The sequence below is a fragment of the Lithobates pipiens genome, unplaced genomic scaffold (genome assembly GCF_037356315.1).
Source record: "Lithobates pipiens isolate NorthernLeopardFrog02 unplaced genomic scaffold, aLitPip1_a1.2 Scaffold_19, whole genome shotgun sequence".
Taxonomy (NCBI): Eukaryota; Metazoa; Chordata; class Amphibia; order Anura; family Ranidae; genus Lithobates; species Lithobates pipiens.
The window spans coordinates 237,309,782-237,323,739 of record NW_027507764.1 but is presented as its reverse complement, the minus strand read 5'-3'; the positions used below and the strand labels follow the sequence as shown (position 1 = coordinate 237,323,739).

Sequence of the window (13,958 nt, the reverse complement as noted above, 5' to 3'; positions counted from 1 at the left end):
GGTATCTGCTATAGTTAATGTGTATAGCAGATTTAGGGTTTTCAAGTCTGCTTTTCCACAGAGTTTTGCAGTCCTTGCTGAATATGGCAGTAAATGTAGCAAAAGTAATAGGTAGCTAACAGGATCATTGGTTATAGTCCATAGTTAATAGTTGTGACAATAGCCATAGAAAAGGGAGGATTTCTTTAGCACAAGCAGGTAGGCAGCATGTTCAAGGGTAGAAGGTACCTTGTGGAAGATATACAAACAGAAGAAAAACAGCGCCAATCTAAGTGCAGTATTTTTAGATCACAGACATTTAATTTGTAAAGTAATACACTCACTCTCTACCAGAAAGTTTCAGGCACATCATGTTTTTAAAAAGGTCTCTGGGGGACATCGCAGGGCTCCCGAGGAGAAGCGGTTTCTCATTCGGCTGTGTCTCTCGTCCGGTGGCGCCGGTGGTTCCCAGCGTCGCACGGCCCGGTGTAGCAGCGTCAGGGAGGTCCGTTCGTTGGTACGTTGGGGGCGCACTGCGATGACGTTCGTTACATTTACGTTCCGTTATGATACAACAACCAGTCTCCTTCTATATTAAAATTAACCTAGATCCTCTTATCGGAAGACTAAGAACCACATTAAAGACATGGACCAATCTCCCCCTAACATTACTAGGTAGGATAAACATTTAAAAATTATCTTTTTACCACGATTTTTTATATCCAATGAGTAATTCACCAGTATATGTCACTAAGGTCAAATTTAAGGAAATTGATTCAATCCTTGCCACTTTCATTTGGAGGTGGGGGGGTGGGGAGCAGTTAGGATCGCTAAAAACACCCTTCAGTTGCCAGTAATGGAGGGCAGACTGGCTTTACCCTGCCTTCAAACCTATTATATCGCCTTGCAGTTGGCCCATGCGCACTGGTGGTTTTATTCTGAAGCCAACAATGCGGCGACTGCCCTGGAGGCAGCTATACTTACCTCCTATGAGTCCCTTCAAAACCTGATTCATCGTATATCCCTTTGAGGGAGAGAGGGTACAACTATACTAGCAATGACCTTACGGATTTTTAGGCTCACTGAAATGCTGTCTTCCAATGAACGCAATGTATACTCACCAAATACCCCACTATGGGGGAATCCGAACTTTCAGGAATTCTCCCGCAGAACTGATGGGGGATTCTGGTCTAAACAGGGGGTGAAAACAATTGTGCACCTATTTTCAGATAATATGTTCCGCCCTTTTGAGGAATTTTGTTGGGAATATAATCTACCCATACTCGTACGGCCTACTTCCTATATTTGCAGATGCGTCACACTGCTGCAACGCAGTTTGGCCTTCGTAACCTAGTTGTTCAACTCTCTCCGCTAGAACGATTACTGATTGACTCTTCTCACACTAGTTTCATCATATTATAGATCCCTCCTACATTCTACAACTCATAGGCTTAGCAGTACGGCAGAGTGCTGACATCCCTGAATTGATGAAGGACATCTGGCAGGAAGTTCTTCCCCTCCAGGTTCCCTCTGTCATTTCTTCCCGTGACAAGGTGATACAGACAAAATTGCTATACAGATCCTACTTTACACCATGTTTACTGTATAAATTAAATAGATTACCCTCTGCATTATGTTCACGATGCGGCACGGCTGATGGCACATTCTTTCATCTGATGTGGGAGTGCACTCCAATTAAGAAGTTCTGGTCGGAGGTCACGGCCTTCATCAGCTCCTTAACTCAGATACCCAATATCTGCAATCCTCTATGGTGTTTACTGGGATATATTGATGCTGAAGCTGATGCTGTATATCTAAAAATGTACAAACCTTTCTGCGCATAGTATTGTTCTATGCAAAGAAAGAAATGGCCAAAAAAATTCCTAAAGATTTGGGGTTCTTGGTTCAGCTCCGAAAGTACCATACCACCGGCTCCTTGAAAGACTAAATGAAGCCCCTGATCATTGATTGGTTCCAATTAAGCAAAATAGACATTTGACCTTTAGGTTGTTACGTATCCACTAAATGTATACCAGTTTACCAGATTTTGTAATGGATCAAGCGATGTTCCCTCCATATACAGTTTGTTTTCCTTGTTGTTTGTTGTGTATGGAAAATAAATACAATTTTACTTAAAAAAAAAAAAAAAGTTATACACACCGAACAATTATAATAAATCACATAGTGTAACACATCACTCCCCATCTGAAATCTTTCGATTTCATAAGCTTCTATATATATATATATATATATATATATATATATATATATATATATATATATATATATATATTCAGTAAGTCCAATACCGATGAACGTCCTGGAACCTGTAATGAAAAATGTGCAACAAGCAAACAAACAGAAGTTCAACTGGATGCCAGAACATGCAGTAGTCTGACGTGTGACGTCTTCAGAGAATACGATAGTTCCAAGTAGAACCTGTAGTTCCTGTAGTTAGCAGCAATGTACTCCACGCTGTGCCAATAGCATGGCTAGTCCTTGCAAAAGTCACTCACCTAGCACCTCCTCACCACTGACACTTGCCGCCCTTGGACTCTGGTATAACAGGGGTTTGTGCTCCATTCTGTCCTTCAACCCCTCCCCATTGACATCTCTGTTTGACAACCCTGCTTTCCCCCAGGGCATAGGAGCAATGACATTGGGGTCATTCAAATGCTCCAAATGGCCAAACGCACATTCTTTTGTACACCCACTGCAAGGGACGCCAGCGGGTTCCACCCTTCACTTTTCCACGTTCACAAAACGCTTATATGCTATATTTTTTCCGTCAACTCCAGCCTCCTGTTGACGCTGTAACTCCGCTACAGGGACCTACCTACATGTCTGATGGGAATATGAGAGGATCTGCCTCTTCTGAACCCAGGTATTTGAATGTTAAAATAAAATTTATGAAGAAACGTTATCACCTACCCCAATGATCGCCCTCCTCTCAATACTTCCTGGGTCTATAACATCATAGAAATGGAATCTCCTACGTTTTTTTTTATGTCTTAAGCAGCTCATTCCATCTCTTTGAAAGACAACCACCACTCCTCCCTTGTCACGATGGGCCTCGGCCATGAACGATACTATGAGAATGGAGTAGATGTTGTCTTTAGACAATGACACCTTTGATAGGTTCATGGTGTTGTGGTCCATTTGGCTCTGCTTCTCCGCTTCAGATACCCTCACGATTATGCTCTGGACCCCGACAGGGTCACCCTAATACACAGCCTAACCGTTGGGAGGGTTGAGGTGTGTATCCATTGGTTTTCCACCCTCTGTCCATTATCTACCTCTCTCCCCAGCAGCTCTCTCTCTCCTCTATGATCTTTTTTCCCCCTTCTTTACTTCCCTCCCTCACTCTATCCTACTCTATCTAGTCCTTACTTGGGTCACTTCCCCCTTTTATCTGATTTGGTCTCCCCTTTTTATTTTCTAATTAATCCCCCATATAGTTTTATTATGAACAACAAGGCTCTCCAGCCAGAACTACGCCTCGCAACAGACAACAGTTGTCAACCCTTACAATACATTGTTTTTTAGCGGGAGTCAAGCTATGAGCAATAGCCATCAGGCTGACTCATTGCCTATGTTTACTAGTGGTTGTCACTAAGTTGTAACTTTTATGTTGTTCCTTGTGATATTTGTGAAATTGACAATAAACACATTTTCAACCCTAAAAATACTCCACAGGCTGCATTTAAAACTTCTCCTGATAGACTACTGGCCACTTGGACTCCTGTAGGAGTGTAGTCTATGTTTGATAAAATTTGGTTCAAAATGTCAGCTCCCAAAAGATTGGTAGGAACTCTGTATGAAACTAACACTTCAGTGACAATTTCTGTTTGCTGTCCTAGCCTAAGTTGAGTGGCTTGGACTCAACCAAATCAGTAGAGGTCCCGGTTAGGCCAACACCAGAGATATAATTTGTATATAATAATCTTAGAGGCAAGTCCTCTACTGTATATTAAAAATTATTTGGCTTGCACCAGTATTGGACATTAAAAAAAGAAATTTTGAGAGAGAGGGAATCTTAACGGATTAAGGATACCACGTCCCCATGTTAATGAATACAACAAGGAAAAAAGGGGCCAAAAGAGGGCTGGGGAATCCCCAACCCCCGGGACTATAAAGGTATCAAATCAGAAAATATTAACAAAACCTTAATGTATAAAATATTACAATTTTATTCATACTATACACAATTAGAAATTAAACATTCATAAAAACGATGATTTGACATCAATTTGCAAACGAGCGCATATAGATCATCTTTCACCAAACAAGAGGAGTGAAGAAAAGGCAAGCTGCAATCATTCTCAAAATGAGAATGATTGCAGCTTGCCTTTTCTTCACTCCTCTTGTTTGGTGAAAGATGATCTATATGCTCTCGTTTGCAAATTGATGTCAAATCATCGTTTTTATGAATGTTTAATTTCTAATTGTGTATAGTATGAATAAAATTGTAATATTTTATACATTAAGGTTTTGTTAATATTTCCTGATTTGATACCTTTAAAGTCCCGGGGGTTGGTGATTCCCCAGCCCTCTTTTGGCCCCTTTTTTCCTTGTTGTATTGCACCAGTATTGGTTAAACAGGTTAATTCTGCTTCTCCTCCAGGATAGGGAAGTTCTTGTTTTTTTTTATTTAAGGAATGCGGGTTATACAAGTAAGAAACAATACATGACAGTCAACTGTATCTGCTACTAATCTTTCATATAAATCCAACCAGATTAGATGTACATTAAAATGAAGACTATCAGGTTCCACTGGTAGGTTTGGTTTAAAAAATTCCAACCAGTCTCATCCCGCAATTCAACTGAGATGTTGATAGACACCTTCCAACCGAAGGTATTGGCAAAAATAAATTGAACATGGTTCCAATGGGCTTGTGCGAATTATTCAGTAAGGCCCCCCTGGAGAAAGAAGATCCTCAAGGGGGTATTGCTTGCCTATCCCCATCGGTCAGGTATCCAGCTAATGTGTCTCCGTGATCTGATGCTGAGTGTCATGTCTGTTTAAATTATGGCTCTCAGTTCTAGGGACATAGGAGTGATAGTCCACTTGGTCATCGCAGTCCGGGGGATTTTCTCATTAATGGGAAAGAAGGGTAAGTCACACATATGGTGTCATTGGAAAGAGGAAGGGGCAGGAATAAAGGGGGGAGGAAAAGAGGGAAAGTTGGGAGGAGAGGAGATGGGACAAGGAGCTCCGGCAGGGTCGACGACCCACAGCCCTGGACTATCCAGGGACAGGGTATTGAAGTATAAGTTTGGTATTCATCTGATAATCGAAAACACATCCCAATGTGTCCATCGGGTGTTATGTTCCTCCTCCCTTTCCCCCATGGCAGCTGTTAGGCACTCTATCCGCTGTATGTAGCCAACTCTAGCAAACCAGTGTTTCACCATCGGTGGGGACTGTTGCTTCTACATGCTGGGGACGCAGGCCCTTGTTGCGTTTAAGAGGTGTTTCAATAGAGCTTGTGGATGATTTCCAATACCTGTCTCCAGAAAGGGGCCAAAACCAGGCATTCCCAAAAAATGTGAAATAATGTGCCAGTCTGTGTGCCACATCTCCAGCACAGAGGGCTATGTCCCAGGAATATGGATGCTAGCACAGAAGGGGTCTTGTACCAACGCGTCAACACTTTGTAGGTGATTTCTTGGAATTTGCTACACAAGGAGGACTTATGCTCAAAAAAGAGGATTTTTTTTTTTTCTGTGAACGTGGTATTAAGATCTTTCTCCCACTTTCTCAGGTACGGGGGATCTTGTTGGGACGTGTGAGTCAATAAAATGTTGTATGATCTTTTTAAAGAAAAATGAGTAAGAAAGGGATTTACCTATTGGTTCTTCTCCCAGGCATATATCTTCAAAGGACATAAGTTGTCTGCAGAAGCCTCTGATCTCTGGAAGAGATCTGAGGAAGTGTGATAGTTTCCGAGTCCTCCATTTTCACAGAATGGAGGAACCAAAGCTAGGGTATATGCTTGGGGGGTCACTCCATTCAGACGGTCCTAAAAAGAGGGAGGCTCTGACTAGGCTCTGATCTGGGTTTAGCCAAAAGGATCTATCGGGTATGCCCGGTGAAAAGTCCGGGTGTCCAATTATAGGTGTCAACGGGGAGGGAAAGCTGGGCATCTCCGCCACCCTAAAGTATCTGCGAAGTTCCTGTAGGGTGGGCGGGGAGTTCTTGTAAAAATACTTTTACTCTGGCCTCGGGACCATTGTCTCCTCTATTTAACATGATTGATACTGGCATGCCATTTTCCTATGCTATGATCCACTGCTTTTGGCAGAGTACTGGGATCAGCATGAGGTGCTTCTAAGCTCCTTTCCACTTTACGGTCAGGAAGATTTCAGAATTTAGCCATGTGTCCTTCCCCTTTACAATTGTAGCATATAATTGGTCCTCAATTACCATGATTTCTGAAATTGCCTTTACTACTTCCTCTCTGCTTCCTCGTGTACATAACCTTGGGTTTGGTGTCTTTCTGGTTAATCCTGTTTTCTTTGGAAACCAGGACAGGCAGGAGATTTCAAATAGACATATTGCCTGCCTCAGGTCTTGCTGTGAACATCTTTTCTTTCAACTGGGGTATTAAACCATCAAGAAACCTTTGTTTCACCAGTTGTGTAGATGGACTTGCAGTTTCTCCCACCTTCTTTTTCTCTATTTTAAGGCCTGCTTCCTCAGCCATATTGTTTACCACCTCCAATAAGCTCCTACGGCTTCCTCTTTCCCTTGCTTAGCATTCATAAATTCAACATGTCTGGGTTGTCCATATGTTTAGGGCAATTTTTCCTTCAATTTTTCACAAACCTTCCATCCACTAACCATCTTATCTAGATTTTTGACGTCTACACCACATTCTTTAAGTATGTAGCCAGACATGTTGTTTCCCACTGCTTTAATAATTAGCTGATGAATGTTAGTAGCAGAAGCCTCATATGCTTCCTGTTCAGCACTAAGTTTGTTTGCAAACCCAATTGGATTCTTTCTAGGATCTCCCAATCCCTCTCATTTCTTGGGGGCTAAAAGGTACATGCCATTTAATTTGAAACTTACTGTCAACAGCATTACATTCAAAAACAAATTGGGTTCTGACAGGATAAACTGCAACAGAGGCCGAAGAGGTGGTTTCTCCCTTCCTTCTTTCTTCATCTTTCGGCCACAATTTTGACATTTTTGTTTGCTCCCGGAAGTTCTCTTTCCCTGACCAAACCCTTAAGTTCAGAGAGATCTAGTATTGCATATGTGCCTTGTGATTTATGTCAATCATCTGTTTCTAGGATAAGAGCCAAATCCCTCTTTGTAGGTTGATTTGGGGCTGTTAAACCCCTCTGCTCTCTACTATATTGCCCAGCTCATCTTTTGTGTGTTTCATGAAATCTAATGCCCTGTACTCACGGTCGGACTTTCCGTCGACAAAATCCGTCTGATTTTTCCAGACCGATTATGGCGCAAACTTGTCTAGCATACACATGGTCGCACAGAGTTGTCAGAAAAATCTGATCATTCTGAACGTGGTGACGTAGAACGCATACGACAGGACTATAAACAGGCCAGTAGCCAATAGCTTTCATCTCGTAATTTATTCTGAGCATGCGTGGCACTTTGTCCTTCGGAATTTAAATGATCGGATTTTGTTGTCGGAAAATTTTACATCCAGCTCTCAAACTTTGTGTCGAAAATTCCACATTCACACATGTTATCCAACAATAAAGGCCTGAGAGTGGTCTGGTTTCCTTGAAAACCAAGAGGATACATAGGAAAGGCAGAAATCTAGTAAATTTTAAGGACAACTTACCTAGCCAGTATTTAGAAGTCTGCGTTCCCGATGATCCTGATCAAAGCATGGTTCCTTCAGGAGATTCTGCCTCCTTCTGATATGACTCACCAACTGTTATGTGAAATATTTTAGTTGGGACTAAAACAAAAGTTAATACTGCAATTGCAGGAACAGATTCACAGGACGCAATCACTGTGTTTTAAAATGTCCGTTCAAAATGTATTATTACATGTTATTTTATACATGGATAAGAAAGGGGTGGTGTGAGATGTTATTAGAAACTAAAAAATAGAAATATGTTATTAAAATCTAACAAATAGGAATATATTATTAAAATCTAGTGATTATTAGGATTTTTTCCCATAGCTTACCTGTAAAATCCTTTTCTTGGAGTACATTGCGGGACACAGAGCAACCATAATAACAAACTGGGTTATACGCCACCTACTGGTGAATGGACACTAGTAAATCAATCAATCCCCTAAATAACACCTCCTACACAGGAAGTACCTCAGTTTTGTAGCAAGCAATAAACTTCCCAGACAAGAGGGGAGGGATCTCTGTGTCCCATGATGTACTCCAAGAAAAGGATTTTACAGGTAAGCTGTAGATATAAGCCAATTTTTTTATTGTACATAACAGGACACAGATCAGCCATAATAACTAACTGGGATGTCCCCAAGCAATGCTTTTGAGGGGAGGGAACCCATTATGATATAGGTTGGACTTGATGGACTTGTGTCTTTTTTCAAACTCACCTACTATTTAACCTATGACCAAAGAAAACACCACCAGAACAACAGGATCTATATACCAGCCTGCAGCACACTGCGTCCAAATGCTACATCCTCCTGAGTCCTGATGTTCACTTGATAAAACCTAGTAAATATATGTACTGAAGACCAAGTAGCAGCCTTGCAAATCTGAGGCATTGATGCTTGATGATGAACTGCTCATAAAGCACTCACTCTTCTGGTAGAGTGTGCCCTTACTGGAAAAGGCGGGCCTTACCCCTTAACCACTTCCCAACCGGTGCACAACGATGTACGTCGGCAGAATGGCACGGGCAGGAAAATTGGTGTACAGATACATCCATTAAAAATTGCTGCCATGCCATTGCGTGCGCGCCGCCGGTCAGGACCCCCGTGAGTCCTGTCGCGGGTCCCACGGACTCGATCGCTGTGGGGATACCCGCGATCATCTCTTGGGGAGGCTGAACGGGGAGATGCGAAAGTAAACAGCATCTCCCTGTTCTGCCTAGCAACAAGTGACACTGATCTCTGTTCCCTGTGATTGAAGCAGAGATCAGTGTTCGCTAAAACACAGCCACGCCCCCACAGTTAGTAACATGCCTCTAGGACACACTTAACCTACACTGCCACCCCCTGGTTAACCCCTTCACTGCCAGTGTCATTTACACAGGAATCAGTGCATTTGTATAGCACTAATTGCTGTATAAATGCCAACGGTCCCAAAAATGTGTCAAAAATGTCCGATGTGTCCGCCATAATGTTGCAGTCACAATAAAAATCGCTGATCACCGCCATTACTAGTAAAAAAAAAAAAATTAATAAAAATGCCATAAAACTATTGCCTATTTTGTAAACTCTATAAATTTTGTGCAAACCAATCAATAATCGCTTATTGCAATTTTTTTTACCAAAAATATGTAGAAGAATACGTATCGGCCTAAACTGAGGAAAAAAGTTTTTTTTATATATTTTTGGGGGATATTTATTATAGCAAAAAGTAAAAAATAATGCGTTTTTTCAAAATTGTCGCTCTTTTTTTTGTTTATAGCGCAAAAAAGAAAAACTGCAGGGGTGATCAAATACCACCAAAAGAAAGCTCTATTTGTGGGAAAAAAGGACGTCAATTTGGGAGCCATGTTGCGCAATTGTCAGTTAAAGCAACGCAGTGCCGAATCGCAAAACGTGGTCTGGTCTTAAGCCAGCAAAATTGTCCGGTCTGAAAGTGGTTAAACCATACGCCCAAACAATCACTTGCCAAATCCATTGGAAAATAGTTGACTTAGATGCTGCCTGTCCCTTCTTGGGTCCTTCTGGCAATACAAACAGAATGTCGGTCTTCTGCATCTGAGCCAAAATCTTCAGACTGCCGTTATTACTGTTTGTAATACACTGGGACCAAGGCAGTCTCCTCCAAGTTCTTGACATCCACCTGGTAGTAACCCAGTGGATGTATAAACTAAAGACCAAATAGTGGTCTTACACACCTGGACCACTGACACCTAATGCTGGATGGCCCAAGATACTCCCACACACCTGGTAGGGAATCTCTTCCCAGAAAAAAATTTGGATTTTACCCTTTAAAACCATAGGTATCCTTGGTAAACTGGCAGATTCACTGCTAAACATTCGACCTCTAGTGTAGGTAGTGATCCTTCTCCTGCCAACTGTGGATTAGGAGAAAAATAAAAAGGCAAGATTCAAGTGAACACTATAAACCACTCTAGGCAATAGAGATTGATTAGGACGCAACATCACCTTATGATGTGAGACCAAGAATGGCTCCTTGCATGATAGACCCGCCAGCTTCGACACTCCACTTTGTTAAGTGATAGCAACCAAAGAAGCCATCTTTCGAGATAAGGGACTAACAGTCTCCCAATTGGTTAAAAAAATGGCCTCTGCAAAGACAGCCAAGAGCGAATCCCAGTCCCAAGGACACAAGAGTGGCCTGATATGCGGGACTGTCTACGTATCACACTCTATGAATCAAGGAGTGAGAAACAATGGCTTCTGGAAAAAATGGATAGTGATGAACTAGAACCCTTAATGGTACTTAAGGCCAATCTCCTTTGCCCTACTGATTGGAGAAAGAAAATAACATTCCCCACTCATATTCCTGTGGATGCCACTTCCTGGCTTCCCCCCCCAGGAAAAAAAATATTTCCAAGTCCTGTAATCCAGGTTCCCTGAAACCAGTTTCCAGGAGCTCAACAGTGTGGAGATACAGGACTCAAGACCATTAGGACCTGCTGGAGTAGGAGTGTTCAAGGAGTGATCCTCGCAAGCCTCACTTTGTCAGCGTACCAAGCCCTCCTGGGCTTATGCGTCTAACACTATTACCAGTGTTACCACCTGCTGGATTCTTTGCAAAAGATGTGGGAGAACTCGAAACAGAGAGAAAGCATCAAATTAGGGGGAACTGGTCCCTAAGGTGTTGCCAGTGCATCTGCTCCTATTGCCAGTGGGACTTTTGTCCCAGACACAACCTGTTCCCACTTGTAGAACTTGGAATCTAATAGATCCACCTGCAGAGCTCCCCTTGCCACTATTCTATACCTGGAATATGTACTGGTGATAGAAACAGCACTTGTTGTACTGTCTCAGGCAGAATGTGGTTCACCTTCCTGAGCCGCATGACTCCTGGTGGTTGATATATATGCCTGCAGAGGCTTTTCTGGATTACACCTACAACTGGTTTTCCCCAACATCCAGAGCAAGGCATACTGGCCAAAAAGTCCTAGATATTGATGGGTATTATTTTCTCCTGTGGAGACCAAGTCCACTAAACTATAGCCACCTTCAAACCAACTGGAGAAGCTGGCATCAGTGGTTATCTTCCCCATCCCTTCTTTAGATTTCAAACCATCAACCAGCAGTTTTTTGCTCTGCAATACCCCAGGAACAGAGCCCTCTGGCAATTCAATGCCTGGATCTTCATGTTCCAGACCGAGAGAATGATCCTATACCAAAGACCTGGAGTAGGACTGTATGTAGAGAACGTGCCTTGACCTAGATACAGCTTCCTCCTGCAGAAATGTATCAAAGGAAAATCTGGAACAGACTGCTTCCTGAAGAAAGATTATTGAGGTATACTGAGATTTGCATATCTGCATTTTCAGCAAGTCCAGTACTGGGCTGCGAGCTTTGTGAACCCTCGGAGCTGTGGCCAGCCCGAAGAGCAGAGTCAGAAAAATAAAAGATGACTTTGCACTGCAATTTGCAAAAAAAAACCTTAATGAGCCTGGAATAAACAGCACATGAAGATATGCATCATTGATGACTATGGACCCTGAAATCTAACTCTCGCAGAGATTAACACTAAATGGACAGAACCTGCAACAGAAGGATGTCCAATGGCTTAAGATCTAAGCTAGACCTTATGTCCCCATTTGGTTTGGGACCGCTACCCATATACTAATCAGGCTTGATCCTGCTTAGGCTTCGATCAGAGATCAGGCATGATTGAGGTGATGCGGCCACAGTCCATCTGATGAAAAATGAATGCAGGATCAGGAAAATGCTCCAATGCCAAACACCACAGTGGCTCAGATGCATCTGACAACACTGTCCATTGGAGGGATATGGACACTGCCAGATCACTGAACCTGAGAGCGGTGCACCTGCTTCCCCCGGCTGCCTCTCCTTTCTGGAACCATTTAACTGGTATAACAGGTAAATAATGTAGCAACTATATTAGCCAACCTAATATACAATCCTCCATGGATACAGGCCTAAAACAATGTTGGTTTACTGCTATGCAACCCCTTACCTATGTAAGTATGCAGGTACCCAGGCATACCATTATGTAGGTACCTAAGTTATGCAAACATGCAGGTATATAAGTATTCTTGCCATTTATGCATTTATGTATGCAGCTTAAGGCAATAAGCACATATGTATGAATCCCAAAGCAAATAAGCATGTATGTATGTAGTTCTAAGCAAATAAGCACATATGTATACAGTTTACTGTAAATAAGCACATATGCATAAAGTTTAAACTAAGCATATATGTATGCAGTATAAATGAAAACCTATGAAAACATTTGGAAAACAGCGCTGTCCAAAAAACATTATAAATTATATATCCGTGAGACAAAAATGATATTATAGATTCCTGCTGCAACTTAATGTGAGATACACACAATGTAAAGTAATTAAAAAAGAAAGCTGCACTAGAAAACATGTAGTGCTAAATCATGTCATTACCGCCATAACACAAACTTAATTCTTCCACTTTGTGTACAAATTATTGATATAAACACAAATAAATCCATCGAAAAATGAAAAATATTAAAAACGTAAACAGTCCAAAAAAGGGGAAGAGGATAAGAAGATAAGGCTTCAGTCCACTTAGGTGACTCCGTACGCAACACCCTCAAAGTATGGAACAAGTGCACCCAGAGAAAGGAATTCCTCCACCACTAGATTCAGTGAGGCTTACCAGCTAGCAAGATCTCTTTTTAGGGAGATCACTCGTGCTCGCAACTAAAACTATCAATCCGGTCCTTTAAGAGACACTGCTGATATTTCCAATTTGTGTATCCCCTCCTCGGTTTCAACCACAATCATTTAATGAGATAAAACAGAAAGGGTCCCATAGCTTAACTCCATATGAAACTTTTATTTAAACAATATAAAACAGAGATTGCAAACTCACAATTTCAGCCGTATACAAGCGTGTATATACAGTAACGACCCGGCCGGGTCTCTCTCGCTCACACTGCCCGTCCTTCCTAGACCAACGGGGAATGGCGGTGACGTCAGCACACCACTCAACCCTACGTCGTTTCGTCAAAGCTGACTTCTTCCTGGGGTATGCATTTACGGAATAAGCAAGCATGCGTCTATGAAACGTGTTTATGCAACATATATTACACCACATGCATCTATGCAAACGTGTCTATGCACCATGTATTTATGCAAACATGCATGCACGCAAACACTTATTTCTATGCAACATGCATACACACTTATGCCAACACAGTTATACAAACATATGCTTATAAAAACCTGCGTTTACGCAACATGCATCTGCGCAGATGCCGCGTGACGGCCAGCCTTGGGGGCTGCATGCTGGGCGCTGCCTGCATGTCGGGCATGGGGGCCATGGGGCAGGGCCCTCTGCGAACATGTGGCTATGCAGACTTGTGTTCTATGCAAGTAAACAAGTTTGGCCTTGCTGCCCTCCAGGATAGCAGGATAGGGATATCCTAGCAGTCAAAAAAGAAACCGAAAAAAGAGGGTGCACCAGCCTTGTGTATTATCCTTTTGATACCTTTATTTAGAAAAAAAAATATTAAAAACTACTTACAAGAGTGGAAAGAAAATCACACTGTAACAATCTTTGGCTTGTGATAATCCGTTTACTGATAGCAGTCTCCAGATGCTAAAGAGAGGACGTGCGAACTGCTGCTGACTGATGCGTT

At 42.1% G+C, this 13,958-nt stretch overlaps 1 protein-coding gene across 11 annotated transcripts in view; it reads left to right on the top strand.

Moving 5' to 3' along the window:
- STX17 (syntaxin 17) overlaps window positions 1-13,958 on the top strand; it is a 176,563-nt gene that overhangs the window by 113,252 nt on the left and 49,353 nt on the right. The window lies entirely within an intron of this gene.